Source organism: Rhinichthys klamathensis, unplaced genomic scaffold, assembly GCF_029890125.1.
Source record: "Rhinichthys klamathensis goyatoka isolate OS25496 unplaced genomic scaffold, OSU_Roscu_1.1 h1tg000068l_1, whole genome shotgun sequence".
In the NCBI taxonomy this organism is placed as follows: domain Eukaryota; kingdom Metazoa; phylum Chordata; class Actinopteri; order Cypriniformes; family Leuciscidae; genus Rhinichthys; species Rhinichthys klamathensis.
Window position 1 is genome coordinate 926,103 of NW_026606611.1, and position 16,690 is coordinate 942,792.

The 16,690-nt window shown below is 41.5% G+C and overlaps 1 protein-coding gene across 3 annotated transcripts in view; it reads right to left on the bottom strand.

The window, feature by feature from the left end:
* nrg2b (neuregulin 2b) overlaps nucleotides 1–16,690 on the bottom strand; it is an 85,927-nt gene that overhangs the window by 21,878 nt on the left and 47,359 nt on the right. The window lies entirely within an intron of this gene.

The window sequence follows — 16,690 nt, forward strand, 5'->3', positions numbered from 1 at the left end:
TTTTGCAACAATATAGGCCTAGTGCAAAAACGTTATAAAAATAAATATTTTATATATGCAATAAATATTTTAACCAGTACGCTACAATACATGTTCTCATTATGTTGCATGTCCAGTCATCATTTTAGAATCTAGTTATTTTCTTATTTTAAAACATTGGAATGTGTCGAATTACAATAAAAACTCAAGGATATCACAGTTGGTTAAGACTACTTTGAATGGTTTACTAATTAATGCTGGCTCGATACTGCACAGTTTATACTGCATACTGCCCATTAAAAATTATAAATGAATTATAAATGAATGAATAAACGAATGAGGCATTTATATAGCGCATTCCTACTGTTACACCCGAAACGCATTACAATCATATCATACCCCTCAACCACCACCAGTGTGCAGCATCCACTTTTTTATTATGCAAACGTTTCGGTAACACTTTATTTTACAGTCAGTGTCCTTGTTACACATGTTACATGTAGATACTACAGTGATAACTATATATTTAGCATAATTACATGCAACTAACCCTAAACCTGCATGTAAGTACATACAGCTAATTTATAGTACTTAAAGTCCCACTCCGATCATATTTTGAGCTATTTTTAAACATTCCCAGTGGTCTTTAAATTATGATTATGCCATTTTTAGCCAAAATCACAAAACATGTGCCGTTTTCTGGGACTTCGCTTCAGCAGAGCGGCAGTAGCTCATTAGCAATTCGCCTCTGCGTTGTGGGCGGAGCCGTTGGCACGGAGACGACCCTCCCCCTGCCCATCGCTGAGAGCTCTGTCTCTCCCGCTAGCTTACACCCCCAATACCGGTGGGGCAACAGTATTATATACACGTTAATTATTATTATCCGAAGTTAATCAAAGTTATCACCGATCACCGATCATTATTTCACTCCAAGACGTCGCGTGTGGAGACGCCCAGTGGAGTTACTACGTCACAACTCCAGTCTATTTTAGCCGGCATTTTAGCGTCTGCTACTGATTCACAGCCATTTGAATGTAGAAATACTCAGAAATACAACTTTGAGCTTATTTTTCTCAAGATATGTCCTCTAACATCAGAAAAATGCCACAAGAACATGTTAACACCTAGAAAAACATTATTTTCATCGGAGTGGGTCTTTAAGTAATGTATAATTACACTGTAACAAAGGCACCTTAAAATAGTGTAACCAACATTTCAAACAGTGGTATACTACATTGTTGTCACATGACCTCATTATATTGCATGTTTAATTGAAAGGTGTTCTGTTAAGAGAAAATACTAACATTTTTATAAGGATTTGCCTAACTTTAGCAGTATGAGTCATGGAAGAGATGTTCAACATTATTGCTGCAAATGCGCAATGCATTGTGGCAGAGGTTCTCAAACTGACGTCATATGTTTTGTCCTCTTTTATAAGCGGATGTTGACAGACTGTCATGAACACAACTCCTTCCCTCACGAGTCACAGATTAAGAGAACAGCCTGCAATGCTCGTGACTGTGGAGAATGGACCAACTCTGACGAAATCCATGGCAACTGACCAAAACAATGTTATTGTTACAGGAAAGTCTTTGAATAATTATGTAAATAGGAATTATACATTCCCGAACACATTTGCTGATATGCTATGCAAGTATTTACGGACGCTTTTTCCTGATGACAATAAATAATTTCACACCCATAAAAATTCCATAATAATTTGAAACATCTGATTTTTTTTTGTTATAATTTCTTCTTGTAATTTATAAAACAAAAATGCCTGTATTAAAAAAAAGATAACGCAGACAAAAGATAAAAAATAATAATAATGCCTTTACATATTCAGTTACTTTTTAAGGAAAGAAAACACAATAATATGCGTGTGTGTTAATTCATATCACACTGGATTTTATTTAGCATTATCAATCATATTTTTAAAGTGGTCTGATTCACTTTACAATCTAATTACAAGCAATGTAATAACTTCTTCTGAATATATGCCTTATGAAGGTAGTTATTTCCATACAGAAAATGTGCATACTGTACATAGTATACATAATATATACTGCACAAATGATAAAAGTAGTATGCTAGTATGCTATTCTGAAAATAGCCAATGTCTAAAGCCCTGTCCCAAATTGAATGTGTGAATGTGTGTGTTACTGTGAGAGAAACACATATGGCGTGTGCAGAAGAGCTGGGATGTGTTGATTAAAAGGATAATTCACCGCTGGCAAAATGGCCTTTCAATAAATCTTGGCTGCCTAGGAAGCAGAAAGGTTATTATTATTATTTTTTTATCTGTGCTATCTGACTGGAGAAAACAAAGAAAAAAGGCTTTTGTCTTTCCTTTTGCCAAATATGTATTGGAAAACGTCAACACCCATAATGCACTGGGCATGTTGCCGTCCAAGGCCACTCCCACTGCTTACCAGAGTCAAATACCACCTTACTTTAGTAGGAAATACTTCTTAGTAAACTTTTAGTCATAATGGTGTCGACTTGTATTGTTCCCGGGTGCAAGAATTAAAAGAGTAAACGTGTAGCTGGAGTGAGTTACTTTCGTTTTCCAGTGAAGAATGCAGAGGCTAAAGGCTGCAATGAATCATAAATATCTAGAGAACACCATGACTGAAAATCTGAAAAACCTGTCAACAATTCAAACTGGATGACTGTGAACACAGTGCTGTAGGCCTAACGGAGGGGGAAACTGAAAGAACCTGCTGTTCTGTCAGTTATGCCCAACCTCCCGAAGCAAAACGTCGTCTTGTACAAGAAAGCTGTTGCCATAGTGTTCTATTTTTTACCATAATGTTATTTAAAGAGTAGATACAAGTATGAAACCATTTTCAGTGATAAATCTACCCTTGCAATAACTGTTCTGTTAATAACCCTCTGTCGATCCGACTGTCCGTGGGCGTGGACACAAAAATGCGGAAGTATAATCTGTAGTTTTTACAAAAGCCCTTGAGCTATCAAAAGATGCTTTCGGCAGACTTTTGCTGACAAATAAAGGTGAATATCTCATACCTGTCAACACTCCCGTTTTTCCCGGGTTTTCTCCCGTTTTTTAGCCCTATCTCCCGGACCCCTCCCGGTTGGTTATTTTTCCCGGGAAACTCCCGTAATTTGCATGGCCCAAACTCCTTTATGAATAATCGGACCAATATGTTTGTCTGATGTTGACCAGTTGCCAGATTGTATTAAATGCACTATATTCACACAATCCACAGACCATTTACAATTTCAACCCATTTGTCACCTCAACCTGGCAACCTATAACCCAGTTGCGCAGTCGCGGAAAGTTTAACCCGAAAGCGAGCCGATAGACATGATGGCAGGTGAAGGTGGTGAACCCGCAATGAAACTGTAGGCCTAGTACAGTTTGTAACGCGTTGCTTCAGGAAGATTAGGGATATCTCACAACTGAAGTTATTGCATGCAGAGGCCAGACAGACACACAGACGCACTTTATTCCCAAATCGAACTCGTGTAGCCTAACTGTCTGTCACACGTTCTACCGCCACATCGTTACTTAATAAACAAAATAAGATAAAAATTAGCATCAAACAGAAATTACCCGCATACATAGGGTGTTTGCATGGACAGTAAAAGGGGTGTTCGAAGCCCACCCCTCGAAGCCCCCCATTGTAACAATACAAATCAGGTTGAAAATCGGCTAAGTTACACTTTAATATGAGATTCACATACAGTAGCTGCTTTTATTGCACTTCCACCCCTCAGACACCGGTGGTGCTATAGGCACAATGCCTGTGTGTGTATGTGTGTGTGTAAGCAGAGTGTGTACTTCTTTATTAGTCCCACAGCCATAGTGATTCTTTCCTCCTGTGTACTAATCAGTGACGTCAAAGTGAGCCAACAAAAAGTTCTAGTGCCATAAAGTCACTCCAGTCACGCATCTGATCTGATCGCATCACAGTAAATCTGGCTCCTCACAGCTCAGGCAGAGATTCAAGCAAATGCACCTGATCGGATCCAATCCTACTTCACAGTTATTATTAGTTGCCAAAATGTGTGGTTTGTATGATATTTAATAATCATTTATTAATTACCATGAAGCAAACTGGCCACGCATGAGTACAGTATAGCTTTAGTAGAAAATAAACTCAGTTGCACACAAAACCTTGATATTACAGTAGTAAAAATAAAAACAACTTCACAAAAACATTCACTTTAGAGTTATCTTCTATCATATTTGATGTCACAACTATCATAGACAGTTCAGAGAGTTTCTCAATGGTAAACATAAGTTTGATTGGTCATTTATGTGCAACTCAAAATTATGATTAATTACTCTTTCTTCCTTATGAGTTTGTTAGTCATAATTATGTCAAAATAAAATAAATAAAAAAGAGAGAAAGAAACTTCTCCAGCATATCTATTTTTGGGACTACTGCAAAAAAATATAAAACACATTATGCTGCCCCAAAGAATCATGGGAAATGTAGTTTTGTTGCATAAGCCAGTCTGTTCATAAACCAAGTTTTGCCTCTATTCTTCATCAACAGCATACAATATGTACACAAATTGAACTGCACATTACAATGAAATCTGATAATCAGTTATGATGTGGCGGTGTTAAATTAAATGATGTGTAGCCTGTATAACACTCTCATGATCCAGAGCAAAAATAAAAATGCAAACAGGAAGTGAACAGGAAACAGCTCTACACGCATTATATTTATCTCAACGATTAGTGTTCATGTGTAAAGCTGTGTGAAAGCTTCATGTGTGAGCCGATCGAGCAGATCGTGTTTACACTTGTCAACATCAAGTGGCTTCTGTATCTGGATAACTGATCGGATCTCTGTTTCCCACGCAATATCTAAAATAAGCCTGTAAAGGTAAAATGGCCGAAAGTCGACCTGAAGTGCTGGAATTTCTTTTAAAAATAGTTTTCAGTCGCGGTGCTACAGTACGCGTTTCAAATCTCATAAAACAAAGAGGAGGAGGTTGCAAATAATAATAGCTACTTTGCATAGATGCCATGATTAAAACAGTAAAAAGAGACAAATGGGTCCGAATGGGTCCTTTACGTGAATGAATGGTTGTGCAACTTTCGACAGCAAACTTTCGCATTCTACTCCTTCCTCGATTGTGTCGCAAAAACACCCAGCTACGTGCAGCAACTCCCATGACGTTGTGACGTCGACTTGTGAATGCAGATATGATGGCTATATTGCAATTACAGACCAATTGTGAGATCCGATCACAATGCATTTACACTTGTCTTTTCAATGAGCACGTTTACATGCACACCAATATGCTGATAACTACCAAAAATCAGTTTACCGGTTTTATCGATTTACCGGTTTACATGCAAATCAATAACCCGGCAATGCAAGTAACCACGTTTACAAGACACGTAAAAAAAAGTGACGTCAAAACGTAAGCATCCACGTGTTTTGCTCTGTGAGCTGTAATGCATTAAAAACCAGAGTATTTCAAAACGTCAGCAGGAAACTTGCAAAGACTCATTCTCCTCTCGTATTTGAAGTTTCTTCAACTGTACCACTTGTCCATTGGGATGCACTAGATGATTTTTTAGAGGATTTATATTTTTTTGGGTTAAGAAAATGTCTTAGTTTGCAATATATTTCTCCTCCCCTACCACAAAACACTTGCTGCGGCTGGATGTGCTTAAATCTGCCGTATAAGGACACTTTAGAGTCAAATATCAAACGTGCACTTTAATAAGCCGATAGAACGCAAGTTAATGTGTTTACATTCCGGGTGAAATCGGGGTAATGGGCAAAAATCTAGCTGTGACGATCCAATTGGAAAAGGAAACCGATTTAACACGTTTTCATGACCACACACGTTGTTGGCCTTTTTAAGCATTATCGGGTTAAAGGGATAGTTCACTTTGAAATTAATTTTTGGTATGTTTTAGCTTAACTCAAGGGCATCCAAGATGTAGGTGTCTTTGTTTCTGCAGTAGTATCAATTTTGATATTTTTAGGTCAAACCGTTCTTGTCTGTCAGTCATATAATGCAGGTCTATGGTCACTTCCTCAAAGAGCATGCACAGAGAAGTCCAAATTAAACATGATTTAATGACTCGTAAATGTAAGTACACATTGATGGCCTAAGACACGAAACGAGCGGTTTGTGTGAGAAAACGAACAGTATTTATATCGTTTTTACTTCTTGTAACCACAGCCACGTCCAAGTGATCTGAGGGCGCGGGCGCTTCGGTCTGCGCGTTACAAGAGGTAAAAACGATATAAATACTGTTCGTTTTCTCACACAAACCGCTCGTTTCGTGTCTTAGGCCATCAATGTGTACTTACATTTACGGGTCATTAACTCATGTTTAATTTGGACTTCTCTGTGCATGCTCTTTGAGGAAGTGACCATAGACCTGCATTATAACACTGACAGACAAGAACGGTTTGACCTAAAAATATCAAAATTGATACTACTGCAGAAACAAAGACACCTACATCTTGGATGCCCTTGAGGTAAGCTAAAACATATCAAAAATTTATTTCAAAGTGAACTATCCCTTTAAGAACGTGCATGTAAACGCACTCAATGGGCCCTATTTTAACGATCTGAAACGCAAGTGTCAAAGCGTAAAGCGCAAGTAACTTTGTGGGCGGATCCCGGCGCTGTTGCTATTTTCCCGGCGGGATAAATACCTCTTGCGCCTGGCGCAAATCTAAAAGGGGTTGGTCTGAAGTAGCTTCATTATTCATAGGTGTGGTTTGGGCGTAACGTGAAATAAACCAATCAGAGCGTCGTCCAACATACCCTTTAAGAGCAGGTGTGCATGTTGCATGGCGGATTGCTATTATAACAGCGGATTTACCAAGCGCGCGCCAGGACAGGGTTCACAGCCGAGGAGACCGACGTTCTTGTCAGGGCAGTGAAAGACAGAGAAGTGACGTTGTATGGGGGTGGGAGAAACCCACCCAAATCAGCGTCGCTTAAACAGGCGTGGGAGGAAAAAAACAAAAAAAATGTACATCTTCATGGACACCACAAGGATTTCCTTGTTAATTTTCCTTGTTAATTTACTTGTTTTCCTTGTTAATATTTTTCCTTGTTATAATGTATGATTTGCAAAAATAAAAACTGCTGTATCTGTGTTGATGAGAGAATCAAAATGTATGCGCGTTGTGCACCCGCTACATTATGGCCAAGCATGCGCCCTTAAAATAGCATTATGAACAACGCGCAACGCGCCCTGACTTTAGACCAGGTTTTTTCTGGTCAGTGGCGGAATTGTTTTCTGGAACTGCAAAATAGCACTAGGGAATGTTTGCGCCGAAACACGCCTCCTTTTTTGCGCTGAACCGCCCCGGGGAGCGCAAGTTCATTCCCTAGTTTACCGACGTGCGTCTGTGGAGGGAAAAGTCCGCTTTGCGCGGATGCAAAATACGAATGATACATGCGTCAGTGTACAAAGTCAATTGCGCTGAGTGCAAGATAGGGCCCAATGTGTAGGTGGAGAACATCCGGATACAGGTTGCATGTTAATGCCAAGTGTAAAGCAGTCCTAAAACAATATATGGATGTAATTATGTGACGTAACTAGTGTGAGGTAGCAGACAGACACCACTTCGGTGAGACCACATGGAGTGATCTAGTACAGGACAGCCCACCGCCTGAGCCCTGCCATTTCATAACGAGCTAATTAACTCATTAACATGCACACACAAACACACAGCACAGCAGAGAGAGAGAGAGAGAGAACAAAGGGGCATCAAGTGAGAAGGAGATACTGTATGTCTCAGAGCACAATAGCCCGTGTCTCTAAAGGTCACACATCACTCCAGTAGGAAATGGAGGAGAGCAGAATATATCGCCTCTAACATTCAACCTTACATCTGTCTCAAGCATATGTCCTCTTCTCTGCAGTGACAGCGTGTGTGCTATCGTGCCGCTATGTTATTAGCCTGTAACTGTTTCATGTGAGACACACAAAGTGGTCAATCCCCCTTTTGTGCCTCAGTCAATTCAATGTTTAGATAAACATATTGGAGATATGTGCAGGTCCAGATTTACTAAACAGAGCAAATTAGCGTGAGACCGCAATCTCATAAAAACGCTGATGGGAATGGAAAGTTCTGCGTGCGATACTGACAAAATGCGCAAATTAAAGATACACAGACGCAGCCATGTTCATTTCCATTATGACCAATGCAATCTACAAAGAGCAGCGCAAATTAGTGTAGGGTCGCAAACAAGCAAAGCCTATGATAATCAGGTGCGGGTAATCTACTAACTACACAGAAGCAGCAAATTAAAAATGACATGGCTGGGCAAATAATATGTTTCTTCCTCTGGTATTCCATATAAATGAACACGAGTGGAGAAAATGCTCTCCCTTCTATCAGAACGGTCTGTTCTCTGCGGCGCCTCCTCAACTATCGCAGCCACGTAAAGCGCCAAATCGGTTAATACAAGCTTTTTCCCGACATTAAACAATGCCGCAAATACCATTGAATTGACTACCGCAAACCTTAGTAAATCACGTTGCTTGATTCATTTATATACTCTCCTCCCATAAATTTTGTGTCTGAGAGGTAAACTTCTATATGCATATGCAATGAGTTCAGTCGCAAAAATATCTATCCACGCCTTTTCATTGCTAATTCTTCACTGGCATCTTTAGTAAATCCTGACGGTAGTTTTTTCTAAGGTCAACCGAGGGTTTGCGCTGGAGCAAGCTGTTAAATCTGGCTCTTAATGTTCAAATTGAAATCCACTACTCTACTCTTTATTAAAAATTCAGATTCAGCCATCACAAATGGCAATTGATCCCAACTAAAAAAGCATTAATATCCATTGAACTGAACGTGCACAGTGAAGCGTTACTATAGCAGAAATAGATTTGTACTTTTTCTGAGGAGGTATTTAGAATTGAACTAAGAATGTTTTATTCAGTTCCTGAATTGGATTAGACTTGAGGTAGCAAACAGGATCCCGAATTGCAATGTGAATTTGATAAAGTACAACTTAAATGAATTCAAATTCATATAGCAGCAGCAGTTTTTTTAAACAGATAGATAGATTATTATGACTAAAAGACAATAATGTTGATCAGGTGCTGCACTGGCAGTGCATCTGTTCTCCGCTTTAAATAGATCCAGAGAGAGGCTTTTAAAGACTGCACATATTTCCCTCCGTCCCGTAGTCCATCCTGGTGTGGCAGGATATTAGCTCCATTAGCCTTGGCTCTGAGCCGACGGATGGATGCGGACAGGCAGGAGAACATGATTCACACCCCAGCAAGGGGGGTCGCGGGGAAGGCCGTAAGTCACACGGGGGCCTGTACGGGGCCGCTGATCCACTCTACTCAACCAGGCCCCGATCAATGACATCGAACCACTTACAGGCTCTACCCATTCAGACAGCATTCACAGACATGTCCACCGCGAGAGCGATCACATGCACGCAGAAACACACACATGCACACGCTGCAGAACTGCATGCAGGGGGAGCAGAACGGATGGAGAGACAGGCTAATAAAGAGGGGAGTGAATGGAAGTGGAGGAATGGGGGATTTGAAGGAGACAGATTATCAGGAAGGAGAGCCACTGACGGGAAAGAGAGAGAGATACGTGGGTTAAAAAAGAGGGTTCGTACTAAAGTGCTGCTGAAAGAAAGTGCCATGCAGTGTGTATACTGTTCATTTGCACAGACGCATTTTTGTATGCATTTACTTTTTTTTTATTTAGCAGGTTCTTTATTATAATTCAACTTCCAAAATAAGGAAATTATAAATTATCATAAAGGAGACAAAAAGTATTAGCATATATATTGTTATTTTATGTATTACAATATATATATATATATATAAAATAGTTTGATTGTGAAATGAGTTGGTCTGCATTACAAAAATGAATTAATTCTGCATGCCACAATGCAATGCACTCGACCAGATCTTCTGTTTCCAGTGTGTTTGAATGAAATGGAATAACTGGATGCTGTATTAATAAACATACGTAAAAAACTGTTAGAACCATTTACTGTTGCATACAGCATACTTTTTCACAAACTATTTAAATAAACCATAGACAGTATACAGTACCGGGGCAGGGGGGGGCAGGGCTGGAGGCAGAGCAGCGTGCGCAGGAGTGTGTTTCATGTCTGCGCTGGCATCAGACTCATTTAGCTGAAGCAGTGCTGAGCTCTGGACGGTGGACTCATTCCTCATTTATCTCAATAGTAACACTGGATCCAGAATCATTAATTTAATATGACCCGTGTCTATGTGCCTTTGTGAGATTCGCTCATTCATATAGATGCATGATAAGGAATCTGCAATGCATTTTATTTCCATGATGTATTTCTGACTTGAATAAAATATGCACTGCCAAATAATGCAGCGTGGCACATTTTATTCATCGAGATTAGATAGGGGGCAGTTGTGGCCTAATGGTTAGAGAGTCAGACTGGTGAGGTGTCCTTGAGCAAGACACCTAACCCCCAATCACTCCCCAGGCGCTGCAGTGGATAGCTGCCCACTGCTCCGTGTGTGTGTGTGTGTGTGTTCACTAGTCCTAGGGCCCTATCTTGCACCCAGCGCAATTGACTTTGTACACCAACGCATGTATCATTCCTATTTTGCACCCGCGCAAAGCGGACTTTTCCCTCCACAGACGCACGCCGGCAAACTAGGGAATGAACTTGCGCTCCCTGGGCGGTTCAGTGCAAAAAAGGAGGCGTGTTCCAGCGCAAACAATCCCTGGTGCTATTTTGCAGTTCCAGAAAACAATTGCGCCACTGACCAGAAAAAACCTAGTCTAAAGTCAGGGCGCGTTGCGCATACATTCAGATGCTATTTTAAGCGCGCATGCTGGGCCATAATACAGAGTGTGAACAACGCGCATACAAGATGATTCTCTCATCTACACAGATGCATTTTACTTTTTGCAAATTATACATTATTATAAGGAAAAATATTAAAACACAAGGGAAATCATTGTTGTGTCCATGACGATGGGAAAAATAGGCATAAAGCTTACACATTTACCCAAATTATTATATGCATGTTTAACCGAAGCTAATTTGGGTGGGTTTGTCCCATCCCCAATGTCACTTCTCTTTCTTTTACGGCCCTGACGAGAACATCGATCTCCTCGGCTGTGAACCGATTCTGAAGCGCGCCTGGTAAATGCGCCGTTATAATAGTTTTGCGCCATGGAACAAGCGCACTTCGTTCATCATGATCTTACGAAAGTGATATGACGCTCTTATTGGTTTGTTTCCACTTACGCCCAAACCACACCTATGAATAATGAAGCGACTTCAGACCAACCCCTTTTAGATTTGCGTCGAGCGCAAGAGTCATTTATCCCGCCGGATAAATAGCAACAGCGCCGAGATCCGCCCACAAAGTTACTTGAGCTTTGCGCTTGACACTTGAGTTTTAGATCGTTAAAATAGGGCCCCTAATGTGAGTGCACCAACTTGGATGGGTTAAATGCAGAAAACAAATTCTGAGTATGGGTTACAATACAGTACTTTCACTTTCACTTAGATTGGAAATGGTGACTGTTAGGCTGTGATATTATTAGTTTATCTGACTCTTAGACAGAATTTCTATTATGTTAGAGACAAAAGAAATTATTTATTGTGATAACATCATGATTAAGATTATGAAAGCAGGCATTTTTATCTCGAAATTATGTGCACTGATGAATCATGCAAAATAAGACCAGGGTGTTTATTAAACATATAGGCTACCTGTAGATCCAACACATTCTCATCCTTTGGCGTCATATAGGTGACGCCATATGACATTTCGTCGAAATCTTACGCACATGGCATGCTTTAGCGTCAATATAACACGCACTGTTATGGGTAGGTTTTGGTCTGGGGTAGGGTTACGGTTATGACGCCTTGGGATCTGCGTCTCATATTGACGCTAAAGGATGCCATGTGCGTAAGATTTCTACGAAATGTCCAAAGCGTCACATGTATGACGCCTTGGGATGAGAATGGGCTGGTTGTTCACCCAAAAATTTAAATGTTGTCATGCTATATGATTTTTGTGAGAATTTTTTTGAATGTTAATGCTACTTTTCTCCTTACAAATATAGGGGCTGTAAAGGTCCAAAAAGGATAAAAAAACGACCATAAAAGTAATCCATACAACTCATGAGCTATATTCCAAATCTTCTAAAACCATATACAATAAAGTTTTGAAAGAAATTAATACTTTTATTCAGCAAGGATGCACTAAACTGTAAACAGTAAAGACATTTATAATGTTACAAAAGATTTCTATTTCAAACAAATGCTGCTCTTTTCAAAGGATCCTGTTAAAGAATCAGTTTTCACAAAAATGAAGCAGCGCAACTGTTTTTATGTAAATCACCTCCATGATTTCTGAAGGATCATGTGACACTGAAGACTGGAGTAGTGGCTTTTATTTAAAATAGAAATCTTTTGTAATAATATTTCAATAATGACAACTCTCTGAACATGTTATTGAAAATGGCAATGTTAAAGGGGTCATATAATGGTACATGCACTTTTACAAGTTGATTGTACTGAAATGTGTGTTGGCAGTGCCTGTACACAACCATCATAAAATGATAAAAAATCATCCAGTGGTTTTGTTTTAATCTCCTTATATGTTTTCCCCTGCCTCAAATCGAGGTGTTCGAGGCTGTGACGTCACAAGCTCGCACGCCCCTCCCACGATTGTTGATTGACAGGAGCGTTTCAACACAGACCCGCCCTCGCTCATGAGGGAGCTGTCAATCATAGTCCGCGCGGCGCGGACCGGCGCGCTCATTGTTGATATGCTGGAGCACTGTCTATGAGCAGAATGGCGTCTAAGCGATTGTAGTGTTCTGTTCTTGGGTGTAATAACGAACACAGCAGTCATTTTAATGTTCCTAAATCCGAACCGCTGAAGACGCAGTGGCTGAGTTTGTTTTCGAAGGGAATATTCCCCACGAGCAACGTCAATTCTCTCATGTTTGCGCGAATCATTTCACACACCAGACTGCTTTATAAACGAGGGTCAGTATAAAGCTGGATTTGCTAAGAAGCTGCTCATGAAAAAAGGATCGGTACCAACTATTCGTGTTCCTGCTGAATCTCTAGAACAACTGAAGTGAGTGTAACGTTTTATTAAACTTTATATTAATATATTAATCTTTGCAAATCGCTAGCTGCACGCTTCACAATGAATGTGTCTAAGGTTTACACTCAGGGTACATTACGGCATGTTTTCTATGTATGACGTTCTCAATATAATTCATAATCCCACGTTTATACTGAACAAGTTATGGTTATGGTTATTGTGTTATTGAGTTACAAACGGTGTACGCACAGAACAGAGAGGCGGGGTGAGCAAAGCTCATTATCATTTAAAGTCATATGCACTGAAACGGCGTGCTGAAAACGTCTCTGGTTACTTGCGTAACCTATGTTCTCTGAATAGGGAACGAGACGCTGCGGAAAGCGCAGTGGGATATTCTCTGAATGTGCCGATTGTCTGAAGCCTTATAGAATCACGCCAATTCATTGGCTGATGGCGTCCGCGCGATATGGCTCCGCCCCGACGCTCTTACGTCGCATCATTACATATTCGCGCGCGCGCCATCTGCTCCTCAGATTTCTCTGCCGAAAAGAAACTGTCAGCAGCGCGAGGAGCTTGGCCGCTAACGCAGCGTCTCGTTCCCTATTCAGAGAACATAGGTTACGCAAGTAACCAGAGACGTTCTCTTTCATAGGTTCACTCAACGCTGCGGAAAGCGCAGTGGGAACGGACTACCAAACTGGCCAAGCTAGAGCGCTTTTATAACTGGTAGATAAAAGAGACAACGACCGAAATGAGTTCAAACAGAAAGAACCTGGGAACCCGGGGTCATGTCAAGATCCAAGCTATAGAACCTTACAAAAGTGTGCGGAGAGGACCAGCCTGCCGCAACACAAATATCCTCCAAAAGTGCTCCTCTGAAAAGAGCTTGAGAAGATGCTACACTTCTGGTGGAATGTGCTTTAATGCTAAGTGGTGAAGGCAAGCCACGCACCCCGTAAGCCAACGAGATAGCCTCTGTGACCCAGTGAGAAATCATCTGCTTTGATGCAGCAAGCCCACGGCGGCTAGCACCGAAGCAAACCAGAAGCTGGTTAGATTTCCTCCAACCGCCTGAGCGGTCTACATATATCTTAAGAGAACGAACTGGGCAGAACAAGTTAAGCTTCCTATCTTCCTCAGACGAAAATGGAGGAGGATGGAAAGCGTTAAGGTTAACTACCTGTGAGCGGAAAGTTGAGGAAAGAACCTTGGGGACATACCCTGGTCTTGGCCTCAAGGAAACTTTGACCAGAACAGGGGCAAAGTCCAAGCAAGACTCGCTAACAGAAAGAGCTTGTAAGTCTCCCACCCGCTTTAATGAGGACAAAGCTAACAAAAGAGAAACCTTGAGAGTCAGAATCCTCTCCGGAGCTGACTCCAAGGGCTCAAAGGGGGCTTTCGTCAAACCCTCTAAGACAACAGAAAGATCCCATGGGGGAACTCTAGGGGAGCGAGCCGGTTTCAGGCGCTTCACCCCACGCATGAAGGCAGAAACTAACCTTAATTTGCCCAGGGGAATCTCATCCGATTCCCTATGCGCTGCAATTAGCCGCGACATAAACTCTGAGAGTGGTAGCGGCTGCTCCAGCAGCAAACTTCTCCTGCAGGAATTCCAGTACTGAACCAGCAGGGCAGTTAACTGGGCTCCTATCATGTGCTAAGCACCAAGTCTCAAACACCCTCCATTTGGAAGAATATAATCTCCTTGTAGAAGGGGCTCTAGCACTCGCAATGGTCTCCTGAACGTCAGTTGGGAGACCAGAGCTTAATGCCGACGGCCTCTGATCGGCCAAACATACAGCTTCCACATGTCTGGGCGAGGATGCCATATCCTGCCCTGTAGCTGGGACAGAAGATCTTCCCTGACCGGGATCCTCCAGGGGGAAGATTCCAGTAGAGGAATTAGCTCCGAAAACCATGGCTGAGATGGCCAGAACGGAGCTACCAGGAGGAGGCGGACTCCGCTCTCTCTCACTCTGGCCAAGACTGCCTGGATCAGTTTGATGGGCGGGAAGGCATAGAGTTTCTGCGTTGGCCAAGGGTGAGCGAACGCATCTATCCCCAATGCGCACTTACTGTGTGGGTCGTCGTTAGCGATGTAACGAGCACATGGCGAAGTACAGCGTCTGTAATCCATGGCAACTTCACCGTAAGGAGAAACAGAGTTCCGCTTGAACAGTCGCAGAAGCGCCGAGAATAATCCAGATGTATTTGTAGCTCAGAAAAATCACGAGCGAAGGGCAACGTGACCGCTTCGCTCTGAAGGTAGAGAAATCTGAGGAGCAGATGGCGCGCGCGCGAATATGTAATGATGCGACGTAAGAGCGTCGGGGCGGAGCCATATCGCGCGGACGCCATCAGCCAATGAATTGGCGTGATTCTATAAGGCTTCAGACAATCGGCACATTCAGAGAATATCCCACTGCGCTTTCCGCAGCGTTGAGTGAACCTATGAAAGAGAACAGAGCTGTTTTTGACCAGGTAAAATAAGTGTTTTCTTACAATACTAATGAGAATTTTTAATTATAGTATATTACAAACTTTTAATTTAGACCCTAAAGAATCATATTAGCTTGTACAAAAATGGCATTATATGACCCCTTTAATGTATTTGGTCTTGACTAACCTTGTTACGCTGCTGAGCAAGTATGGACTTGCTACTGCTAATAGATACACAGACACACTGCTGTGAGAATGTAAGATATGCTGCTGCTGCATGAATAGACATACATTAATATCCTGTAGCAGATGGCTTAAGAAAGATTTGGAATATGTGCGAGTTGCATGGACTACTTTAATGGTCGTTTTATGATACTTTCCCTCCTTTTTGGACCTTGACCATCAACTTTCTTCTCAAGGGGAAACGCAACATTAACATTTATCATTTTCCTTACACTAAATTTGTACAGTTTTGAAACGACATGAGGGGGAGTACATGACAGCCTTTTTTATCTCTGGGTGCACTGTTCCTTTAAGAGCACAAACAGGGTCAATTGTGGTTGCGGCTGTGTGTGTGTGTATTTTGCGTTAAGTATACTTGGCTCTTGTATCTGACAGGCTCTTGGCATCGCAGCTGAAGAATTCAGAGGCCAGAGTCCAGCTGGGTCTCACGTCACACACAAACATATATACACAAAGATGTAAACACACACTTCTCCTAAATGACCCGTCTTCAAGGACGTTCTGCTTTAGCTTGCGCAGTTTTTGTCCTGTTTTAGCTCTATGCTCTCAAATACTGCATAGATACTACCCTGGTGACCCCCCATATGGCCAGTAGAGCATCTCTCCCTCTCTTTCTTTTTGTCTCTCTGGTGTCTGTGCTGTTATATATAGCTGAAATCTGTGCACTTATGGACTGAAATGCTTGCTGTTCCTGGAGTGCAGAATCTGCCAAAATGACACAGTTTATCTTCATTAAGCACAAAGAGTTATCTGCAACAATCCACTGTACACACACACACACACACACACACACACACACACACACAGAACATGTAAACACAAGCGCCAGGCGCGACGCAAGTGCTTTTTGCTAGTTTCAGCCAGACGCAGTTATCATTTTCATGTCCTGAGCTGGTCTGAAACCGAGGTGTGTTCAGGCACATTGATGGCGTGTTGTTATTTTGAGGCAACTGAAAT